The following is a 22,844-nucleotide window of genomic DNA, read 5'->3' as shown; positions in this document are numbered from 1 at the left end:
ATCAGCCACAGGTAACCTGCTGACATCAGACATCATATGCCATGCTCTTGTACTGCACACTCCACTAGTGAAACCCGAGAATATAGAAGGATATCTCACCTTTTGCAGCAATGCAACATATGCTTCAGACCCCCAATAAATGGCACACATACTGGTACATAACACAAACTGTGAACCAGTATGGAAATGTGTTTATGCATGTGTGTGTGTGTGTGTGTGTGTGTGTGTGTGTGTGTGTGTGTGTGTGTGTGTGTGTGTGTGTGTGGGTGTGTGTGTGTGTATACTGTCTTTTTTGCAGTTTTCTTGAATAGTTTGTCCGAGTAAGCATTCTACCCTTTACCTGGATGTTATTTACATACATAAATATCTATACATAAAAACAGAGAGATAGATACATAACGATAGATAGATACGGATATAGATATATAGAAATGTTTTCTCCTCTTCAAGGATAAGACCCTTTGGTGCCTTTAAGTAATGACTAAGGAGGTGAGATCTCATCCTCCCTCTTGAATGGAACACTTGCTGAAAAGGAAAAAGACAGCACAATTTAATACAGCACCAGGATGCTACATAACTTGCAAGGTTAAAAAGTGCACCAGGTCAAATGTTGCAGGAAAGTGAGATTACTGTATTCAGAGACAAACATAGTTCACCAATGCTGCTTTGAAGAATAATATGAAAACAGTGATAATAAATTATTGCATACACCATAGCACAAGGGATACCATAAACCACAGTACAACCAATACTCTGCAAAAGATAGTAAAAAAATAAATATGTATGATTTATTATAATTTCTTTATTCTCATGATACAAAAATGATGTATCTTCCTGTAGTCCATCATACTTTATTTGAAATCTGTTGTTATTCATATATTTAATAGTTTCATAGTTTCATAGTTTAGTACTAGGCTATCTGCCCTGGGGCATTTGTAAGCCTAGCCATAGTGATGTGGCTTTCGCCACCCCATGAAATGGTTCAAAAATGCACAGAATAGATTTAGAATACTGTGCCTCTGTCTAGTAGTGACACAGTGAAGGTCCCCTTATATAATAGAATTAGTTTACTGTGCCCCTGTCTAGTAGTGACACAGATGTGACCCCTGGGGTAAACTTACGATCTCCCATCCACTCATCAAGATTTCTCTTGAAGAGAGTCAGTGAAGGGCTCTGCCTAACATGAACTGGGATCTTGTTCCAGAGCATGGGAAGCCTCTGGGTTATGAATCTATCCCTCCAGCAAGTCTTTAGCTCTTGTGGTTCTGATGGATTTGGATTTTTTGAGGTGGAGCATGTCCATCAGTTCCTGATTGGACATGGCCTTGTACGTCAGGCAGAGATCACCTCTGAGCAGGCGGTATGCTACTGAATAGAGCTGGAGTTTCTTTAGTCTGGCAGAATAAGACATATGTTGGAGACCCTTGATCCTCTTGGTGAGGTACTTTTGTGGTCTCTCCAGCTGTTGCAAATGCCAGGTGAGGTACATACCAAATGGGGCATTGTACTCAATCATGGGTCTGATGAGGGAGGAGTATAGGGGTACAATGACATCCTTGGATCTGGATGTGAATCCCTTCATGATAAGGTGTGCAAGGTAGAATGTTTTTCTAACCACTATGACAACGTGGGTGTCACATGAGAGGTCGCTGTTGACTTGGGTCTCTAGGTCTCTGATTACTTTTTCCGTACTCAGTGGGTTGCTGTCTATGTGATAATTTGTGGGTACTTTGTTTTTCCCAAAGGGGATGACTATACATTTTTTGGCATTTCGTTTAAGGCCATGACTCCGGCACCAGTTGTCCGTTTCTGTGAGACCTTTTTGTAGGATGTATGTGTCCGCTGGTGTATCGACTATGGCACCTAGTTTGCAGTCATCTGCGAACTTTGTCAGCCACAACCCTCCCATGTTTGCTTTAACATCTGAGAATTAAATGCCGAACAAGAGGGGTCCCAGGACAGATCCCTGTGGGACACCACTTGTGACTGGCTTTGAGTCTGACATTGCTCCAGCGATTTTAACTTTATGGGTTCTGTCCTTTAGCCAGTTTGCAACCCATCTGGTGACATAAGGGTTTACGTTTAAGCTGTTGAGCTTATCTATGATGCCTGAGTGGGGTATTGTGTCCAGGCCCTTAGCCAGGTCCAGGTAGGCTGTATGGACTGCTTTGCCCTCATCAATGGCTCTAGTGACTGTTTCAAAAGTCAACCAGGTTCAAAAGGCAGGATCTGCCCTTTACAAAGCCGAACTGGGTGGGGTCAAGTGTCTGTAGGTCCCCAATGTCTCTGTTTATGAGTTCCATAATGATTCTTTCCATAGCTTTGCAGACCAGGCTGGTTAAGCTTATGGGGCAGTAGTTCCCAGGGTCTGTAGAGGTACCCTCTTTGTGGAGTGGGACCACTGTTGCTGTACGCCAGTGTTCAGGTACATATCCTGTAGTAAGGCTAAGGTTAAATAGCATTTTTATGTGCGGGTTTAGCTCCTCTTGAAGTTCACGTAGCACGCAACCCGGGATACCGTCAGGTCCCATTGATGCTGTGTTTTTAGCTTTGCTGAGGGCAGCTCTCACTTGGACATCTGAGATAACAGGGAGATCACATTCAGCTGGGATAAGTATTTCTTCTTTTGGGGGTGAGGGAGGGGAGAAATTTGCACTGAACCTGTCAGCCAGAATGTTGGCAATATCTGTGGGTTCAGTGTATTTTTTGTTGTTGTGAACTAACTCTGAGCATATCTGAGGGTTTCCACCCAGGTTTCTAACATAGCTGAAGAAGGCTTTGTGGTTATCTTTAGTATCCTTAGCGTTTTTTCTCTCAAAGTTGGCTTTGGATGTTTTTATGAGAGAACGTAGTTTTCTGCTAGTGTTGATCAGAGATGTCTCCCCTTTATGGGATTTTGCTCTGTCATGCAGTAGCTTCCTTCTTTTGTTATACAATTTGTTAATGGCTGAGATCCACTTGCCTTTGGTGGAGAAGGACTTGGATTTATTTGGGATTGCATGATCCATGCATTCTTGGAGATGTCCATAGAAAGCATTTGTGAAGGATTCGGCATTGTGGGATGTGGTATCCACTGGCCCAGTGGGCTTAAAGGATACCATCTCAGTCTTAAAAAGAGTGAAGTCTGCTTTTGAGAAGTTTTTCACTGTGGTCTTTTGTGCTGGGGCTGGAGGTGGGATATGTATATCCAGGGTGATTAGTTTGTGGTCAGATCTCACTAGTGAGGGGTATACCTCCGGTGTGGAGCATTTTGTCCCCATGTTTGTGATGATCAGGTCTAGTATATTATTTCCCTTAGTGGGAGAGGTGACTAGTTGTTCCAGTGCATTTGAATTTATGAATTCCAGGAACCTTTGGGCTAGGGTGTTAGGGCTAGAATAATGTACCCAATCTATGTTAGGATAGTTGAAGTCTCCCAGTATGATGGTATTTTGTGATACATTCATATCCTCCAATGTCTTCAGGAAGGCTGAGTGGGGTTTCTGAGATTGGGAGGGTTGTCTTTAACATGCTACCAGTTGTATAGCAGTTTTGCCTATGGTTAGTTGCACCTGTAAATGTATCAACTTCATTTCTTCCCCCCTTACAAATAAATATGAGGTCATCTATGAATCTAAAGTATCCTGTCACAAAATTTCTGTAAAATTCACTTCTATATCTTCTTTTGGTTTTTCCCGGTTAGAGGTCGCCACAGCAAATCACTTGTCCGCTCATGATTGGCAGTGGAGTTTTATGGTGTTGAGTTGCCAGCCCGGCACCCAACCTTCCACAGAAGGCACACACATGCACACACTCACATCTATGGCCAATTTAGAGTGTCCAGTCCACCTACAGCATGTCTTTGGGAGGAAACTGGAGCACCCGGAGGAAACCCACGCAACCACAGGGAGGACATGCAGACTCTGCACAGATGGCACCCCAACCGAGAATCGAACCAGAGAACCTCTTGCTGTGAGGCGGCAATGCTGACCGCTGCACAACCATGGCCACCCAAAATTCACTTCTATATATATGCCTAAATTCCACCAAACCCATAAATAAGTTTGCATACATAGGGGCGAAAGCCTCCCCCATAGCTGTACCTTGTAATTGTTGGTATAATATACCATCAAATTCAAAAATGTTCTTCAACAAGCAAAATTGTACCAATTCTTTAATATACTGTGCTTTTGGGTTGTCCCCCATGAAATAGCTTAGTGCCTCCATACCTATATCATGTTGTATACTAGTATACAAAATAGTGACATCTAATACAGGAAAATACATGTCTGAGTCCCAATGTATATTTTCCAGTGTCTTTAATAGATCAAATGAATCTTTCAATAAGCATTCATGTAGGAAACAACCCAAATTATGTGTAAAATAGCCACTGGCTGACACTATAGGTCGACCTGGTATTTTCTAGTATTTTACTAGAAAGATTAATTTGCTGCTATTTCTCTTCTTGGATATTGTTGGAATGAGTTTTTTGCTGCTATTCAGCATCTGCTGATTTTCATTGAACAGTTATTTTGCTGCTACGAGTTCAACTAAGAACTGACTACTAATAAACGGAATTGTATCCAGTATACAGGAGTGTGGAGTTATCTGGTTCCTGTGGTTCGTTTTTTGTTTTTTAAATGTAGTTCACACTCATGTGGGTGCAAGGGTTTCAGTAATCAAAGTACTGTGATGATGATTCAAACTTCTGCACAGCTAGAAATGTACAGCACCTCCTTTTGGTGCCATCTGTTACCAAGTGATGTATGAAAATAAAATCTGTTAAGTAGCAAACTTCTCACTTAGGAAAGTTAAACAAATGAATGAGATACTGATATCTAAATGGAAAGAATTACATTATTGATTAGAGATCTTTAAGAAGGAAATCTGGATATCACTTGTATGAAAAATGATAGCAAGGCATAGCTTTCTGTATGTCCATGAGTATGGGAAGTGACTGTGGGATTATAAAAACTTTTAAAAGACTAGATGTCCAGCATCTTATCCAATTCCAATTGTGGATTAGGTGTTCGGCTTGCTAGAGCCTTCACAGACATTAATAGAGGGCCTGAGGAAATGTTTCCATTTGTTGATGGATATCTCCGCAGTAGGTAACTAACTAGCTACTCTTTCAAACTGCCTCATGACAGAGTAGGCGTTTCAGATCTTTGTAGCTAGATTAACACATTAAACTTCTAAATAAAACAACAAGTGCAATGCCACATTCACTTATGGAACCACATTATCACAAATGAAAGCTAGCAAAACACTTATGCCCTCCAATAGCTTCCCCCAGGGGCAGTTGCCCTTTTCACCCTGCCCTAGTGAAGGCTCTGCAATTTGAGTTAGCTTTTAATTATAATTTATTGAGAGTCTTTATCTATCAAATGTTTTAACTGTCTGATTGCATTCTTGCTTTTATTAATTGTGCAGTGATTAGTCAAAAGCACTTGAATAAACTGAACTTATACATAATTATTTTTTATCAATGACCATTAGCATGACAGGATATGAATTAAGAAATAAAATCATATGAGACTATCTTACTTTACTAAAACTAAATATATATATATATATATATATATATATATATATATATATATATATATATATATATATATATAGTGCATATTTAAGCAGGAAGACGGGTGTTGTTATGCTCTCAGAGTCAGACAGGGAGTTTAAAATTGTAATCAGAGGGAGTCTTCATAGTAGAACAAAGATTACAATTTTAGTCCTTTAGACCTAGAACAACAGGGTTTCAACAGTGGCCACTAGAAAAAAAAAGAATATTTTACTGGAAAGGAAAATAGGTATCCATCAGGCATTAATGAATTCCCATGCCTATGAAATTGTTCTACATAACTTTATGAATCACTGGTACTGTTGCTCCTATGTTAAGTACTGCAGCCCCTGATAAGCACTTTAATTTTAATTTCCAGCTCATATGGATATTTTTTAACTATGGTCAAAGATACAAACTCACATTTATGTATAATCCTCTTTGTTAATTAGGTTGGTTCACTGAGCAGTCCCTTTTTAGGGGCACCATGGAAACAATAGCTTGCTAAGTGACTAATTTAAGTTCATACAGTAGACAAACAAGGGTTGAGGGAATCAAACCCCATACCACAGGAACTACAGCACACAACCTTAACCTCTGCACCAAATGCCAGCTACTTTTACTTAACTAGATATGTATGGTTCATATGCTAGTTGTCAACTGATGTGATTTGCATGACAGAACATCTAACTTTTATGCTGAGCTATTTTAATGTTTATAATTTCATTTTGTCATGTAGTTCTTTATTTTTTGGTGTCCACATTGAACCCTGACTCTGTCTAATAGTGTTCATTATGTCCCTTTTTGTGGTATAGATCCCTGCTATGACCCATCACCAGAGTAAGTTCCTTTTCTTCCAGACAGAAGCCTTTCAGACTACCTGGGTTGGCATATCACCACACCATGAGGACTGGGTGGCTTGTGATGACATAATACATTGGGAGAGAGGAAGAGTGTCACTCTGTGGCTATCAATAACAATAACATGCATCAGTATCAGCTGTGAGAACCATGCTCACATATGTGAGCACTAAGGTGTCTCCTTGGCCTTGTAGAGTTATCTTCCTGCTTTTCACTATGGAATAATCACTACAGCGCCTGTTCTTCCCATCATGCAAAATCCCTGGGGCTTTTACCAGCAGTTTTCAGCAGCATGCAAAACCATGGTCGTGCATCAAGGCAGGTTCTTCAAAGTGAGGTAACAATCCTACATTTAGTGGAAATAGTCTCTGCATCAGGAATTAGGTGTCGTTTTGGGGCATGGTGCTGAACAAGTTCATTTTATGCACCATTGAGTTCAGATCCAGTCAGAGTTAGACAAAGTGGTTGAGTTCTTCCATTTTTTTTTTTTTTTTTCAGGTTAAACTGTTAATGTCACTGTTATTCAAGGGTTGTGTGAAGTTGTTTTGTTTTCACATCTTCAACAGCATTGACAGGAATGAAACATGTCAGAAGAAGGCAACAAAATGCTACACAATCAATACCAGACACCCTGCAAAAAGACACTTGAATAAGTAAATACGCCCATTCTTTACTCCTGAAGAAAGTGAAAGGAGACATTATAGGAGTGGCATGAATCAACAGATTCACCTTCCAAACAAGAGCTACATAACAACACAACAGACTCTGAATTATAATAATTTAGGCAAACAATATATGTATATCAGGTAAGATATGATAAAAATTTTCACAGAAATGGTGGTGAAGATATGTAACCGAATTGCTGAGAATATATTTGGCACTAAAACAGTGAATGAAATTAAGTTTGCATGGGGAAAATTTAAAGTGCTTGCTGTGTACAATCTATATCTTATCCAATAGATATGGAACGAAACAGACTAGATGAGCTTAGTTATTTACTATATGCCATTATACTTTCTGTTTCTGTGTTATCCTACTTAACATGCAGTTGACTAGGTAATGAATACATCTAAAGATATGTATATCTATGTCTATATCTCTGTCTCTTCATATCTATCTATCTATCTTTCTATCTATCTATCTATCTATCTATCTATCTATCTATCTATCTATCTATCCATCTATCTATCTATCTATCTATCTGTCTATCTATCTGTCTGTCTATCTATCTATCTCTCTATCTCTAAATGTATATTGATATATCCTGTGGAATAAGTTGTTATTCCTACCATTCACATTGCCTATGCTATTAACGAGCAAGTAGCCAGAACCTTTGTCATGTAACTTAAGATTTTGCACTACAACAAATACACTCTTGCAGTCACTATCCACTGCTGCTAACTTTCTTGGCTTTGCACTCTGTGCTAGGATAGTCAAAGCAATTTCTTCCAGGGCTCCATTGGCAGACTTCCCCATATTGCTGTTGATCCACATTTTTAATCTAAGGAAATCAATGCAGAAAAAAATCCTGTTATATCAAACAAGAACATTGGCCATCTGTATTGACTCCATGCTTGTTTGTACAACATAACCTGTTTTTCTGGCATACTCACTTAAGGTGACTGTGAAGTACCTCATATCATTTACTGAATAAAATAAGAGAAATTTTTTATAGTATACGGACCAGATTTACGCCATTCAGTTGACCTGCACCATCTACCCTGAGCAATATTATTGAATAAGTGCACTAAATGGAACCAGGCCAGTGGGATTGATCACATTAAACAGATTAAGAAAAAGTACATCACAGTTATGTGACAACTAATGTAGACCATTGTCACATACAATATTGTAAGACCACTGTCAGATGCAATATTGTAATATTATCCTGGAGACATTAAATTATGATAATGGAAATAATTTAAGAAAATATAACTAAAAATAATTTTAGTGGGGCAAGTTCTACCATTGTCCTTAAAAAGTGAGAAGCATTGCACCCAGAACTCCTGCTTATATATTCCTACTTCTTCTTTTCTTTCGGCTTTTCCCAGTTAGGGGTCGCCACAGCGGAACTCCGGTCCACTAATGATTGGCAGCAGGTTTTTACGGTGCCAAGGTGCCAGCCCGACACCCAACCTTCAATGAAGCACACCCATTTACACATGTCTTTCGAACGCCACTCGACCGTGGGGAGGACATGCAGACTCCACACAAAAGGCGGTCCAGCCTATAATCGAACGGGAGAACCTCTTGCCATGAGGCGACAACTCTACCGTGGCTTATATATTCCTACTGTGAGGTCATAATATCTTTTCATTACATTAAAAAGTAGTAATTTTTTAGCTGCCATGTATAGTAGGGTAGCTTTTAACTGTCCAGCATAAATCTGCTTAATATTATCTACAACATTTAGGACAATGCAAAGGGCCACAGAAGTGCATGTCACAAGCTCTAACTCACATATATGAATCTTGAAATGGAAAGACAGAGTAACAGACATGTTTTGTTTTTTTTCACTGGCATGTCATATCATTTTACTTTAAACAGAAATGCTATGCAACATTGCAATACAAAAATAAACCTTACTCAAATCTTGTTCAATATCAATATTTATTGAAACGTGCTATCTAACAAACTGGAACTAATGTTACTAACTTGCCAGGTATGAATGAAAGGTTGCTATTAAATAAATATGAACAAAAATTAAGACAGCTGATCAACATAAAAATGAACATGCAAAATTGAATTGTGCATTCTTCAAATTCAGGGCTCATGTAACATAGAAATGGTGCTCATCTCAGAGAGCTGAGTTAGTAAAAGGAAAGACTCCTTGACTTCCTGCAAACATTTACAAAATATATCAGCTCTAGCTCTGAGTTTTTTGTGTGAAAGTTAAGCCATGCTTCCTAGGATTTCATCAATATGAAGTTTAGGGCTTGGGTGAGAACAAAATCAAGCATTAAGAGAAGTTTTTTTTATTGTTTTGTTTTTTCACCTTAAGATAACCTGCATGATGATGCCTCACTCGTTGTTTAATGTTTTATAATTAGGGTAGCTCATTGGGTAGAGGGTTCAAGACTTATAGTTCTGGTTTTTGCAATGGCAGTAGAGCTGCAGGAATAGGAAGCAGCTTGAATAAAATGTGATAATAAACCATCCTCTATGTACTGTGCTCTTTTGGTTTTATTCCCATCAGCCAATTACCCCTTACTTTAACTTTCAGGCCTTGTGCAACAATAAATAGCAGGGAATGACAATTTATACGAGACTTACAATGTATTAATTCCTAAATTTATGGTTGGAAAGAACGAGACATTGAAACATAAAGAGAAAATGGCTATCTAACCAGCCACCTTTAAAAATATTAGTGAGCCCTGTAGAGGAAAATTCACCAAGAAAGTTTTCTGAAATATGAGGGATAAGGATGCAGATTTGAAGAGTGTCTAGGCTACCCACAGTCAGAAAATAAGTAGAAAAAAAGTAAAAAATATGTTTTGAGAAAGAAGAAAATATGCTATACCATCCAAATTGAGAGTGCTATTAAAAACTGACTAAAATAAACATTGGAAGTCTCTTGTTGATGTGATTTCAAGCTATGTATATATGATTCAGAACATACTCTTATAAGTGGTGAAAACAAAAATTATAATGAATATATCTAACCTGGGAACAAAAAGAGAGAGAGAAAAAAAAAACATGAGCAAAGCATTAAATAACTGCAGGTGCTGTGCACCCAAGGCTTGCTGTTTTGGAAAATAACTTTTGTGATACAGGAGCACCATTTTATTATCATATGGGAAACAGGAAATGGGTGAACAAGCAGGTAATTTGTTAGTGACAGCAAATGTCTGGTGTAATTCTTAAGCAGATGTAATCTGTCACACATAATAAAGTGATGAAGTAAACATCATGCTTTGCATTTTATAACTTGCTATAATAGGTGTATTTCTAAGCCATTATTTTTCTTAGCTAAATATTATCCAGAATTAACAATCCAGAGGTATGGTTTGTTAATCCATGATCTAGTGAGGGACAAAGACTTCCGTGTATTTGTTCTATGACTTCCCATTTAAAGGAATACATTCTCCATTTTCTCAAGACTTGCTGAATGGTTTTAGTTACAGCTCATTAACAGTATTCACGTAGTCTCTAACTGAAAAATGAACTTTATTTTTCCCAGAGGTATGTAGAGACAGATGTATTCCAACATTGCAAAGTGACATGGATGCTTTATATTTCATTTAAGCAGCTCGTATTACACTTGTCAATATAATATATTTTTCTCAGTAGATATGTATGTAACAACACTTGAATTGTAATCTTAGTAGACAGACTGGCATCTTTCTACCACTCATTTATGTGATACTGGTTGATATGGTACAAGTAGTGATATTTCTGAATGAAGATGGAATCCAGTTTCGATTAACAGTATAGATACTCCCCCGGATACTCTCTTTCAGTTGTACTTTTAAATTTGCTACACTCAGGTCCCACAGGCTTTAAGATCATACTGAGATTGTTTGTCAGTGAATTATTTTAAAGCAACTAGTCAGACCCAGCAAAGATATTCAAACTGAGCCCTCAGATGTGTATAGCAATCTAGTCAATCCTATATTATAAAAGCAAACCAAACAATACAGTGCACATAATGGTTAAACAGTTTTCATCTTCACTAATACTTGGGACTTCATCAGACCTATGTGGTCCCCTATCTTTACTTAAACATCCACACAGTTCACATGACATTCATCTGGCTTTCTCAATGGTAGAAAATCTCAGTACTAACTAACCAATAAAATAAATCCCTCCATATGTTACATATAAAAAAATTAATTCCTATAAACAGGAAACGTAAAATATCTCCTTTTTGTACTTTAACTAAAAAAAAAACACTTCAGATACAACTGCACCACTAACATATATATTTTTAAAGCTTAGATGCTTATTCCTTGCATTCATACCTGGCAAGTTAGTAGCGTTAGCTCTAATTTGTCAAATAGGTTCTCAATTTTCTAGTAATATTTTCCAGTTGCCCTCATGCTCTGGAATTGATATCTGTTAAAGTACTGAAAATAAAAAAAAAGTTTTCCATCTAGGACATACCCTGGAGTGTCTTGCAAGATCACTTTTATCATCTTTTTTCTAGAGTGTAAATATAACTGAAAACGTGTATTTTTTTCAGTCTTTCCTATATGAGATGTACTACATACATCAAAGGTTGCCAGGTATACAAATTGGGCTGTATTATAACTAAAACACTCCCTTCTTCTCCGCACCTTGATTTCAGATATCAAAGCCCCCTTCTTAAATATGTCTATAAATTCACATGGGGTACAATGCCCACCATATTTTGGTGCCCATTATCTCCCTATGTTCTTGACTTAAGGGGTGCTTGAGGTCATTTTTAATGTTTGCCATTATTTTATATACAAAATTTGGACATGTATTTATTTACTTATTTATTTATTTCACATTTGTTAACCGGGTTAGTCCAACTAAGTTTGCAAACAAACCCATATTCAGTGGAGACCTGAGAGGAAATCCAAAGCAAACATAAGTAAAGATAAAGTGAATTCTTCTTCTTCTTTCGGCTGCTCCCATTAGGGGTTGCCACAGCAGATCAACTGTTTCCATTTCTTCCTGTCCTCTGTATCTTGCTCTGTCACACCAACCACCTGCATGTCCTCTCTCACCCCATCCATAAACCTTATCTTAGGCCTTCCTCTTTTCCTGTTACCTGGCAGCTTCATCCTTAGTATCTTTTTCCCAATATACTCAGCATCCCTCCTCAGCACATGTCCAAACCAACATAATCTTGCCTCTCTGGCTTTGTCTCCAAACCTCCCAACCTGGGCTGACCCTCTAATATACTTATTCCTAATCCTGTCCATCCTCGTCACACCCAATGCAAATCTTAACATCTTCAATCTGCCACATCAAGCTCTGACTCCTGCCTTTTTGTCAGTGCTGCTGTCTCCAACCCATATAACATAGCTGGTCTCACTGTCCTCTTGTAGACCTTCCTTTCACTCTTACTGGTACTCGTCTGTCACAAATCACTCCTGTCACTCTTCTCCACTCACTCCATCCTGCCTGTACTCTCTTCTTCACCTCTCTTTCACTCACCATTACTCTGAACTGTTGATCCCAAGTATTTAAACGCATCCACCTTCGCCACCTCTACTCCCTGCATCCTCACCATTCCTCTATCCTCTCTCTCATTCACACACATATATTCTGTCTTATTCCTGCTGACCTTCATTCCTCTTCTCTCTAGAGCATATCTCCACCTCTCCAGGGTCTCCTCCACCTGTTCCCTACTCTCATTACAGATCACAATGTCATCTGCAAACATAATAGTCCACAAGGACTCCTGTCTGATCTCGTCTGTCAACCTGTTCATCACCATTGCAAATAAGAAAGGGCTCAGAGCTGATCCTTGATGTAATCCCACCTCCACCTTAAACGCATCCATCTCTCCCACTGCAGACCTCACCTCTGTCACACTACACTTGTACATATCCTGTACCACTCTTACATACTTCTCTGACACTCCCGACTTCCTCATACAATACCACAACTCCTCTCTAGGCACCCTGTCATATGCTTTCTCTAAATCCACAAAGACACAATGCAACTCCTTCTGACCTTCTCTGTATTTCTCCATCAACACTCTCAGAGCAAACATCACATCTGTAGTGCTCTTTCCCAGCATGAAACCATACTGCTGATCACTAATCATCACCTCCCTTCTTAACCTACCTTCCACTACTCTTTCCAATAACTTCATGCTGTGACTGATCAGTTTAATCCCTCTGTAGTTACTACAGCTCTGCACATCACCCTTATTCTTAAAAATCGGCACCAAAACACTTTTTCTCCATTCCTCAGGCATCCTCTCACTTTCCAAGATTTCATTAAACAATCTAGTTAAAAACTGCACTGCCATTTCACCTAAACACCTCCATGCTTCCACAGGTATGTCATCTGGACCAACAGCCTTTCCATTCTTCATCCTCTTCATAGCTATCCTTACTTCCTCCTTGCTAATCCACTGCACTTCATGATTCACTATCTGCACATCATCCAACCTTTTCTCCCTCTCATTCTCTTCATTCATCAGCCCCTCAAAGTACTCAATCCATCTCCTCAACACACTTTCCTCACTTGTGAGTATGTTTCCCTCATTATCCTTTATCACCCTAAAGATAAAGTGACAATATATAAATATTAAATAATCACAATACAAAATAATTGTAAAAACTGAAAAGGTTATTTACTATTTGCATTGCATTGATAGCAAGCAACCCATTTTCAGTGGAGACCCATGGGAGATAAGCCCCAGCAAACATAAGCAAAGATAAACATGCAGGACAAAAGGTATTGAAAATAACAATTCAAATAAAAAATTAATTATAAAGAGAAAAGCAAAAGAAAAAAAATGATAAACATTGAGTTGCACCGATAGCAGTGGTCTAAATTTGCTACATATAAGAGTAAAAACAAAGATAATTATTGTTCAAAAGAAGGAAAATGTACAGACATTGATATGAAGTGGGGGGGGATAAATACTGTGAAGAATGGGAGGGGGGAGAGAAAGGAAGGGGCTATAGTAGGGCTATAGTAGTAGAGCTGAGGATTTAGCAGGTTAGTTTAAGCAGAAGTTACTAACAGAGAAAGAAAGTTAGGAGATGCAACAGGTTATACAGTACGACAGAATAAGACTACGTGTGGTCAAGGCAATGGCATAATTTCAAGTTTAGTAAGTGGGATTTAAGCTCCTTTTTAAAACAGGGAAAGGAAAGGTTGGATCTAATATGGAGAGGGAGTTGGTTCCAATTTAGTGAGACAAGAGTGTTTGTAAAGTAGTTTGCCAATAGTCCTTTTGGGTTTATAAACAGAGAAGATGCTGATCAGCACTCTGGAGAGGCCGGGGGGGTGGGTACAGAGTAACATGGGAGGTGACAGCAGGGCAGGCAGAGGGGTTGTTGAGTATGGAAAATGTAGTGTGGAGTTGCGATTGTAGGAGAAGGTGCAGAAATTCCAGCCACTGAAGTTTGTTTAATGAGAGGCAGGGATTCGGCAAGAGTGGTTGGTTTAGAATAAATCTGGCAATTTTGTTGTATGTTTGTTTCAGTTTCTGCACTGAGGTAGTTTGGATACTGGTAAAGATGGGGGAAGCATATAGAAGACTAGGTAAGATAAATGCCTACAGAAGAGTGTGCTTAGTGGCAGTAGTGAGGAATTTATTTTGTTCCTGTAAAGTAGTCCATGTTTTTGGTAGTTTTTTTTTTTTTTTTTTTTTTGATGGCTTGCTGTATGTGCAAGTCAAATTTTAGACTGTAATCAATTATTACCCCAAGGAGTTTGGTGTGTGAGGCAGGGGAGATGGTGGTGCCATCTAGGGAGGAAAGAGAAAAGTTGGAATTAAGGTAAGAGAGTGTCTGAAGTAGGAAGAGAAGGAGTTTTGTTTTCTTCGGGTTAAGGATTAATTGATTATTTCTGAGCCATTTTTTAGCAGAGATAAAGGAATTCTGTTTTAGTGTGCATAGTTCAGAGATAGTATTGGAGATAGATAGAGTAGAGTCATTTGATTATTGTATTACAGATGAGAGACTGCAGGATGAATGTAGGTTGTTGGTAAAAATGTTGAAAAGGAGCAGTCCAGGTATGGAGTCTTGGGGTACTCCTGTTTGAACAGCAAAGAAGGGTGAGAAAGCCTGATACCATCTAACAGCTTGTTTTTTGCCAGTAAGGTAGGCTTGGAATCAGCCAAGAGTAGAAGGAGAGAGGTTTAGGTTGGAGAGTTTGTTAAGAAGGATGGGATGAGACACAATGTCGAAGCCTTTAGAGAGATCAAGAAATAGACAGGAGACAAGGAGGTTGTTGTCCTTAGCTTCTGCAACCTTACTATCCTTTACTCAAAAGGTACTGTGTTTAGGGTGGAAACCATGTCGCGAGGAGTTGAGGTGATATTCGTGAATGAAGTAGGGCAGTAGTTGAGTATGTATACATTTTTCATGGATCTTAGAGAGTGGTGACAGAATTGTGATTGGTCTATACTTAGAGGGTTCAACAGAGTTGCCACTTTTATGCAGAGGAGTGGTATAGAAGGATTTCAATATTTCCAGTACAGTAGATTCCTGAATGAGGCAGCTGATTAAGATAGATACAGGATATGCAATAGAGTCAGCAACAATTTCCGGAAATTGAGGAGGGAGTTTATCAGTGGACAGAGAGCATGGTTTTAGTTTAAGAAGCAGGGATTTGATATATTTAGTAGAAATAGGTTGCAAGGTAAAATGCTGAGAGACAGAGGAGCACAGAGATTTAGGGAGAGGTGAGGGTGACACAGAAGAGCTGGGATGAGCAGAGTTACCAGAAGGTAGGAATTTAGAGATGCTGTCTTTGAAGTGTTTGTAAGTCTGTAGTTACAGAAGGAGAGTGATAGGGGAAAGGGTTAAGGATTGTAGAAGAACCAGTAGGGAGCAGGGAGTTGATAGTAATCCAGAATTTTTTGAGGTCATTTGGGTGTGAGCTTTGAAATGTAGTGAAATATTGGCATTTATCCAAAATAATGTTTTTTTTTTTTTTTTTTTACACAATTTCTGAGTAGCTTATAACTTGGAGAAAGGTGAGAGTTTTAATGGTTTGCCATTTTTTCCATAGAGCATTTCTTTCATGCATCAAAGCATGAGTAGCTTTGAAGAACCAGGGTGCAAAATTAGATTTGATTCTGATTTTGCAAGTTGGGGCAAGAGAGTTTAGGACATCAAGGAAAATGCGGTTGAATTTAGTAACATCATTGAGCGGGAGAGTTTTTAGGAAAGACCAGTTGATGGCAAAGAGTCTATAATTAAAGGTTTCAGGGGAAAGTTATTCAGTTTCCTAAAATCTTTATAGAGATGGGGCTTACAGAGATGAGAAGAGTGCCTTAATGCAGAGATGGGATAATGGTCACTAATAGAGTCAGAGAAGGTAGAAGGGTTACAATAGTTGTTTGGAGAGTTGGTCAAGATCCAGTCAATTGTGGAGACAATAACATTTTTACTGTTGTCAGTAGGGGTAGTGATCAGTTGTGAGAATCCATACAGGTTTATGAAATGTTGGGGTGAGTCACCAATAAGGGAGTTCTAATCTATATTAACATCTTCAAGAATGATGGTTTCATAGGGGATGAAGGTGTTTATCCAGGAGAGTATATGTTCAAGGATAAGAATGTTTTTACCTGGGGGGATATAGCTAGAGGCAATAGCAAACTTCCTATAGTTATTGATGTGGCAGTCTAGGAGAAGTAGTTCAGGAGAGAAGAAACTAGGCAGGGTAATGTCTATGGGTGTTAGCGTCAGAGAAACTGAGTGCAAGATAGCCACCCCACTGCCTTTTTTGGGTGTCATATCAGACCTATAGATATTGTATTGAGGTGGGAGAAATTTAGAGGAATTGATATGAGGCTTTAGCCAGGTTTCCGATAGGGCCAGAATGTGAGGCTTGTGTTGGGCCAACCATGCGTGAAGTTCAGACGTTTTGTTGTTTAGGCTTTGGATGTTCATTGCAGGGATAGAGAAATGTTTAAGGCTGGAGATATTTGAGGATGTGTTTGGGGGGATAGCAGATGAAGGTGGAGGGGTAGTGGAGAGAGGGGAGGGACCAGGATTAGGATGGATGTCACCAGAAACCAGAAGAGCAAATACAAGATGGAAAAGGTGAGGTTGGTCAGAAAGGGGAATGGAGTAATTGAGTTTGGGCTTAGGAGTAAGAGCAGGGTAGGCCATGAGTTTAAATTTAAGACATTAAAAGGAGGAGAGACAGAAAAGAGAGGGGGCAATAGTCAGTGAAGCTTGGTTATATGTTGGAGGAGGTCTGGGAAAGGGAACGGTGGGGGAATAGGGGAAGATATGGAGCTCAGCATGGTAGGAAGTGCTTAGGGCTAGTGAGAAGTGGGAGAAATAGCAGTAAGGATAGCATTGTACGATGGAAAAAGGAGGGGAAGAGTTATAGGGAAAAAATTTAAAGAAATATGTTAGGGAAGGGCGGTGGCTAGAAATAAGTGGTGTGAGGGAAGGAACAGTATCGAGGGGTAGAAATAGTGATTATGTAAAGACATAGAAGGTGTGCTAGGGAGTGAAAGAGTTAAATGTGAGAGAGGAAAGCCACAGAGAAATCAACCCAAGATGGGCGGGCAGGGAAAAGGGGAAGATTGGTGACAAGTTGGGAAGAGTGAAAGGGTGAGAGCACAAGTTATAGTGGTGGGAGGGAGCTGGGGGAGTGACTAGACAATGAGCTGAAAGTATATATTTGAGGATACTTAGGGTGGGAGGTGAGCGAAGGAACCAAAGTGGAGCAAGCAGAACCACACTACACCACACCACAGGTAAGTTTAATGTAAGGGCCAAAAACCTGCAATCAGCAATTTAATTTTACTTACTTTTAGCAGGAAAGACAGACCAACAGTATACAATTTTGAGGTTTTTATCAGGGATACATGTTCAAATGTCAGACAAATAAGTAAAACTTTCAAACAAGAATCTATGTCTGAGTGTTAGAAATCCACAAAGGTACAACATATAGCTGTAAATGTTAGGGTCAGAGAGACAAATGTATGAGTTGATTTACTTTAGTTACAGGGGAAGGAGGCAAAAAATAAAGCAGAAAGAGCTCTATAGCTGATGAAAATGGTGACTCACTTTGTTACACAGCATGGTAAAAGAGAGCTTAACAAATGTTTTTTTTTTATATTTCTAACCTACACTGTTTATGACATGCAGTGTGACATACTGTTATGTGACATACTCCAAATAAATTCATAGGGGCCCCTAACTAATCAAATATTTTTCCAGTGTTTTGTAATAATATCTCTAATGACTTTACTGCCAGTTGCATAATGCAGTAATAATGCACAACCTAATTTTTATCCTCATTGATTGCACAGTCTAGACAATTAATTTTACTTTGTTTTTAATTAATAAAGCCCACTTTAATAATAGGACCACCCACAATGTGCTTCAATTTAACTAAATCTTGCTGTAGGCCTAATACTAATTCCAAATGGTATTTTCTTTCTATCAACATTTCTTTCAACTTAATACACGTTTCTAAAAGTATCTTCATCATCAGAAACTAATCTTGAAAGTCATATAAACCGACTTTTAACCAACCCTTCTTCTGATGAAAAGGGTTCTCACTTTAAAAATGTAAAAGAGAGTTAGGTGGGTTTCCTATAAAAACTGCAAGCAATCGAATTTTTGTCTTCCCTTTTTAATTCTGTATCTAAAAAACTCATCTGACATATATGTATTCTGAATTTAAATCTGAAAAGGCTGGTTGTTCCCTCCAAGTATTCAAAAAAATTCAAGTAATTGTCCCATTGTGCCTTCTCACACTAAAAATGCATCATTCAAAAATCTATAGTATCTGGTGCAAAACTGAAAACTATTATATTTAAATACAAAATTGCATTCTCATCAGAATAGTTCAGCATTTGCAAACATGGGGGAACATTCTGCTCCCATGACCACTCCTTTTAAGTGTTTGTAATATTCTCCTTCAAAATAAATATATATTTTTTCAAAATTAACCCCATAAATGTAACCAGCAACTCTATATTTTTGCTGCTAAACTCTTTCTTTTGCATTAAAAAACAATTCAAACTACTCAATTCCAGAGTCATGGGGTATGACTGTAAATAGATCTCTGACATCCATGGTCACCAAAACACAAGTATCATGCCAAGAGTCCTTTAATATATGTTTAAAGGAAGAAAACAGATTTATATTTCCCATCTATGTACTTAGCCAATGATTCTGTTTTAGTCCTTCTTGTAACCACAATGGGTTGAAGTAGTGAGTTTCCCAAATCACAATATACCTTTGGAATCCCCAAAAAAGCTGGAACTACCAGATGCATCACTCTCAAAAATGTGCAGTCATTAGGACAAATATTACCACTGGCACTAAATAATAATTCAGCAAGCAGTATATCAGAATCAGACTTCCTGTAGGCTACAAAGATTTCATTCTTAGACACTATCTCATAAGTGTTCTCTTATCCCAACAGGAACATCATCCTCAGATTATAATCCACAGTTTGCATTATTACCAATCCTCTCCCTTTGTCAGGTTTCATAAACCTCAACTCTTTATTGCCTGTTAATCATCTTAAAGGCAAGCCTCATTCTTCATCAAGTTAAAAAAAATTGTTTTGTTTTCCTTCAGTTAATGGTCACTGCAAGTCCTTATCACAAAATGTCTCAAAAAATTTAATATAAGGATGCAGGATGGGATTAAAATGACATTTCCTTTTAAACAGTATTTCATTGGTTGGGGTTTCCCTTTGTTTTGAAAAGTAAACTTGTGGATTCAAATTCCTTGCAAACAGTTTTAAACCCAAAACAGTAGCAACTGTGATGACCCCTCTCTGAGCCGGTAATCAAGGAACCTGAATTCTCACCACCAACACTGGAGGGAGACATTCACTTGAAACAAAAATTGATACACCCAGTATTCCCAGATGCAACTCTCTGCATCAAGCAAAATTTCCCTTAAGAGCACATAGGGAGCACACTCAGTCTGGGATCTGGATTTCTCTCTCTCTCTCTGTCTAGTGCCCCATTGAGACCTTCCACTGGCACAGCTGTAGAGTTGAGTCTTCGGCGAAGTGTCCAAGCCAAGTCTTCCAGCATGTTCTCTGTGAAACCAGTACTTCATTTCACTGCAACAAGAAGCTGACACACACACTCTTGGAGATTTGATTTGCGCACACACACAAACACACACACACACACACACACACACACACACACACACACACACACACATATACACACACACACACACACACACACACACACACACACACACACACACACACACACACATACACATACACACACACACACACACACACACACACACACACACACACACACACACACACACACACACACACACACACACACACACCTGGGAGAGGCTGGTACAGATTTACTAGCTATGCCCCATTCTGCCCACATTATAAGGTAGCAACACTGCCATAAAACACTCCAAAGCCAGCTACTCTAAGGCTTTTACAAGGGTACCCAATTATACTGAGTGAATTTAATATTAATATCAATGATAGTGTTTGACCAATGAAGTAAGGTTTTCAGAAGTGGCCACAGAGTCACCAAATAGATATAAGTACTCTCAAAAGTTAAAATATTCTTTAAAGGACCAGCCGCAATAAAATATATTTAATAATAAATAATAAAAGAACATGAAAATATGGAATATCTATTTACAGTAAACAGCAGAGTTTCAATCACAGGAAATATTAAAATAACACAGACGTATAGATTCACACAGATACAGAAGAACAGTACTTAACTAATCTCATTATATTTTTCTGACTGATCTAAAGAATTACTATTCTATGGCCACTTATTAGAACAAGGCAAAATGAAGTAGGTGAAGGATCCTTCTATGTCAGGTTTCAAAAACACAATGCCCTGAGACTTCAGTTTTATTTAGCAATAAAACATCATTTTGTGATGGATTACAGGATGACATCTCAAACATCTGGTCATCAGATTTCTAGTTCCCATACTACCCCCATTACTGGAAAGTGAACCAGAATCTCACACATATGTGTTACCATACATGCAGATAGAGGTTTGCTAAGATTTGTTGCAGCTTCTGGAAGTCATAAAACAATAAAACACTTCCAGTCTTCCCACAGGAACTAATAAACCATTCTCTGGCACAAACATTTTATCTCTGGCTGCAATCAGAACTGTAAGATACAATTTTATGGCTTAAATTAAGTAATTTAATTTCATACAGTTTTCAAAGTTAGCTGGAACTGGGATTAACCTATTCTCTTCCAGTATCCTCTGTTACAGCATTAATTTCAATAGTTACAATACAGTCTGACATTAAAGTGTATTTCTTTTTCTGTCCAGCAGAACACACTGTTGATATGCTTTACAAATACATTTTCCAACACAAGCATCTGTACAAATCAGTTTGATATACAAATGACATATAATTATTTACAAAACTCCAGCTAAGTATGCTGGAATAGGTTACACATCCACTGCCCTACTTCTCCTGGCATAGCTGGCAATACCTCACATTGTCACAATAACAATTTCTGTCTGTTCTGCAGTTACAAAGGAAAAGCCTTTCAAAAACAAACTGTGGTAAATTAAGTTTACTGGGGAATCTATAGAATTAAATACATTAAAATTCAAATGTGTGGCAACAAATACAGTACCTGAGATTTCTGAAATCATATCTATGTTCTGAATCTGTCTTCCACTGTTACATTTTCAAGACTTGCCTCCATTTCTTTTTCTGTGAATTTCCCTAAAATATGTTCCTCCTGCCCTTGTACACTGTCTTGGAATTGGTGGTGGGATGGTCATGACAGCAGTCAGCCATTCCTTTCTTCTCAGCTATTCTCTTTGATCTGTGAGGCCCTACCCATTCTAAATGGTCATCCTCTTGTTGGTCAACGTCTTGTTCATCTCCCTCTCTGGTACTGGTTATAATTGGTTGCTGTAGAGTTGTTCTGACTCCACACAAATGTTTCCCCTTTAAAGAGATACACCACATTATTGGCATAATCACAATCATCATGAAATAAATTCTGATCTTTCTTCACCTTAATGGATTTCATTTTATATTTTATAATCTGTGCTTAGTCTGATTACTTAGTTAATTAATTATTTGGTACCAGGCAGTTCTGCAGTTTTGTTATTATGTAGTGAATTGTTTTGAGGTAAAACAATTCACCTCTCCCAGATCCAGCCACAACAGCTTCTGCCACAATGGCCCAAATAACCATTAATAATATAACACCTCAGTCCTGCAATTTGAATAAAACAAATCTAGCATTTATAAACATCAACCTTAGAAGCATCTGTAGCAAACTAACTAAACTATATACTTTCATATCGGATTACAATCTTACCATCCTGATATCTTCGTTGTCACAGAAAGATGGCTAAACCCTGATGTCAAAGAAACTGAAATTCTCCCACCAGGATATAGCACTCTTCTGAGAGATCTCATCATCAACATCATCATCATCCCCCTTTTTCCCATTTACATGGGGTCAGGGTATCATATTAACTGTTGCCAACTCTCTCGATTCAGTGCCACTCTCCTGCCTTCTTCAACACTCATGCCTGACTGTCGCAGATCTTCTTTCACACAATCCATCCACCTCTTTGCTGGATGCCCTTGCTTCCTCTTACCTTCTTCCTGTCTGTCCCAAATCTCCCTCACCAGATTGTCTTCTGCTTTTCTACACATGTGCCCATACCATTGTAATCTGTTCTCTTTGATCTTTTCTGCAATTGGAGCTACTTTGGCTTCTGCTCTTATGTCCTCATTTCTTCGCCTGTCCTGCAAAGTGCATCCTACCACCTTTCTCAGGCACTTCATTTCCATCACCTCTAG

Source organism: Protopterus annectens, chromosome 1.part2, assembly GCF_019279795.1.
Source record: "Protopterus annectens isolate FY-2018-M chromosome 1.part2, PAN1.0, whole genome shotgun sequence".
NCBI lineage: Eukaryota > Metazoa > Chordata > Ceratodontiformes > Protopteridae > Protopterus > Protopterus annectens.
Note: the sequence above shows the minus strand (reverse complement) of the source record.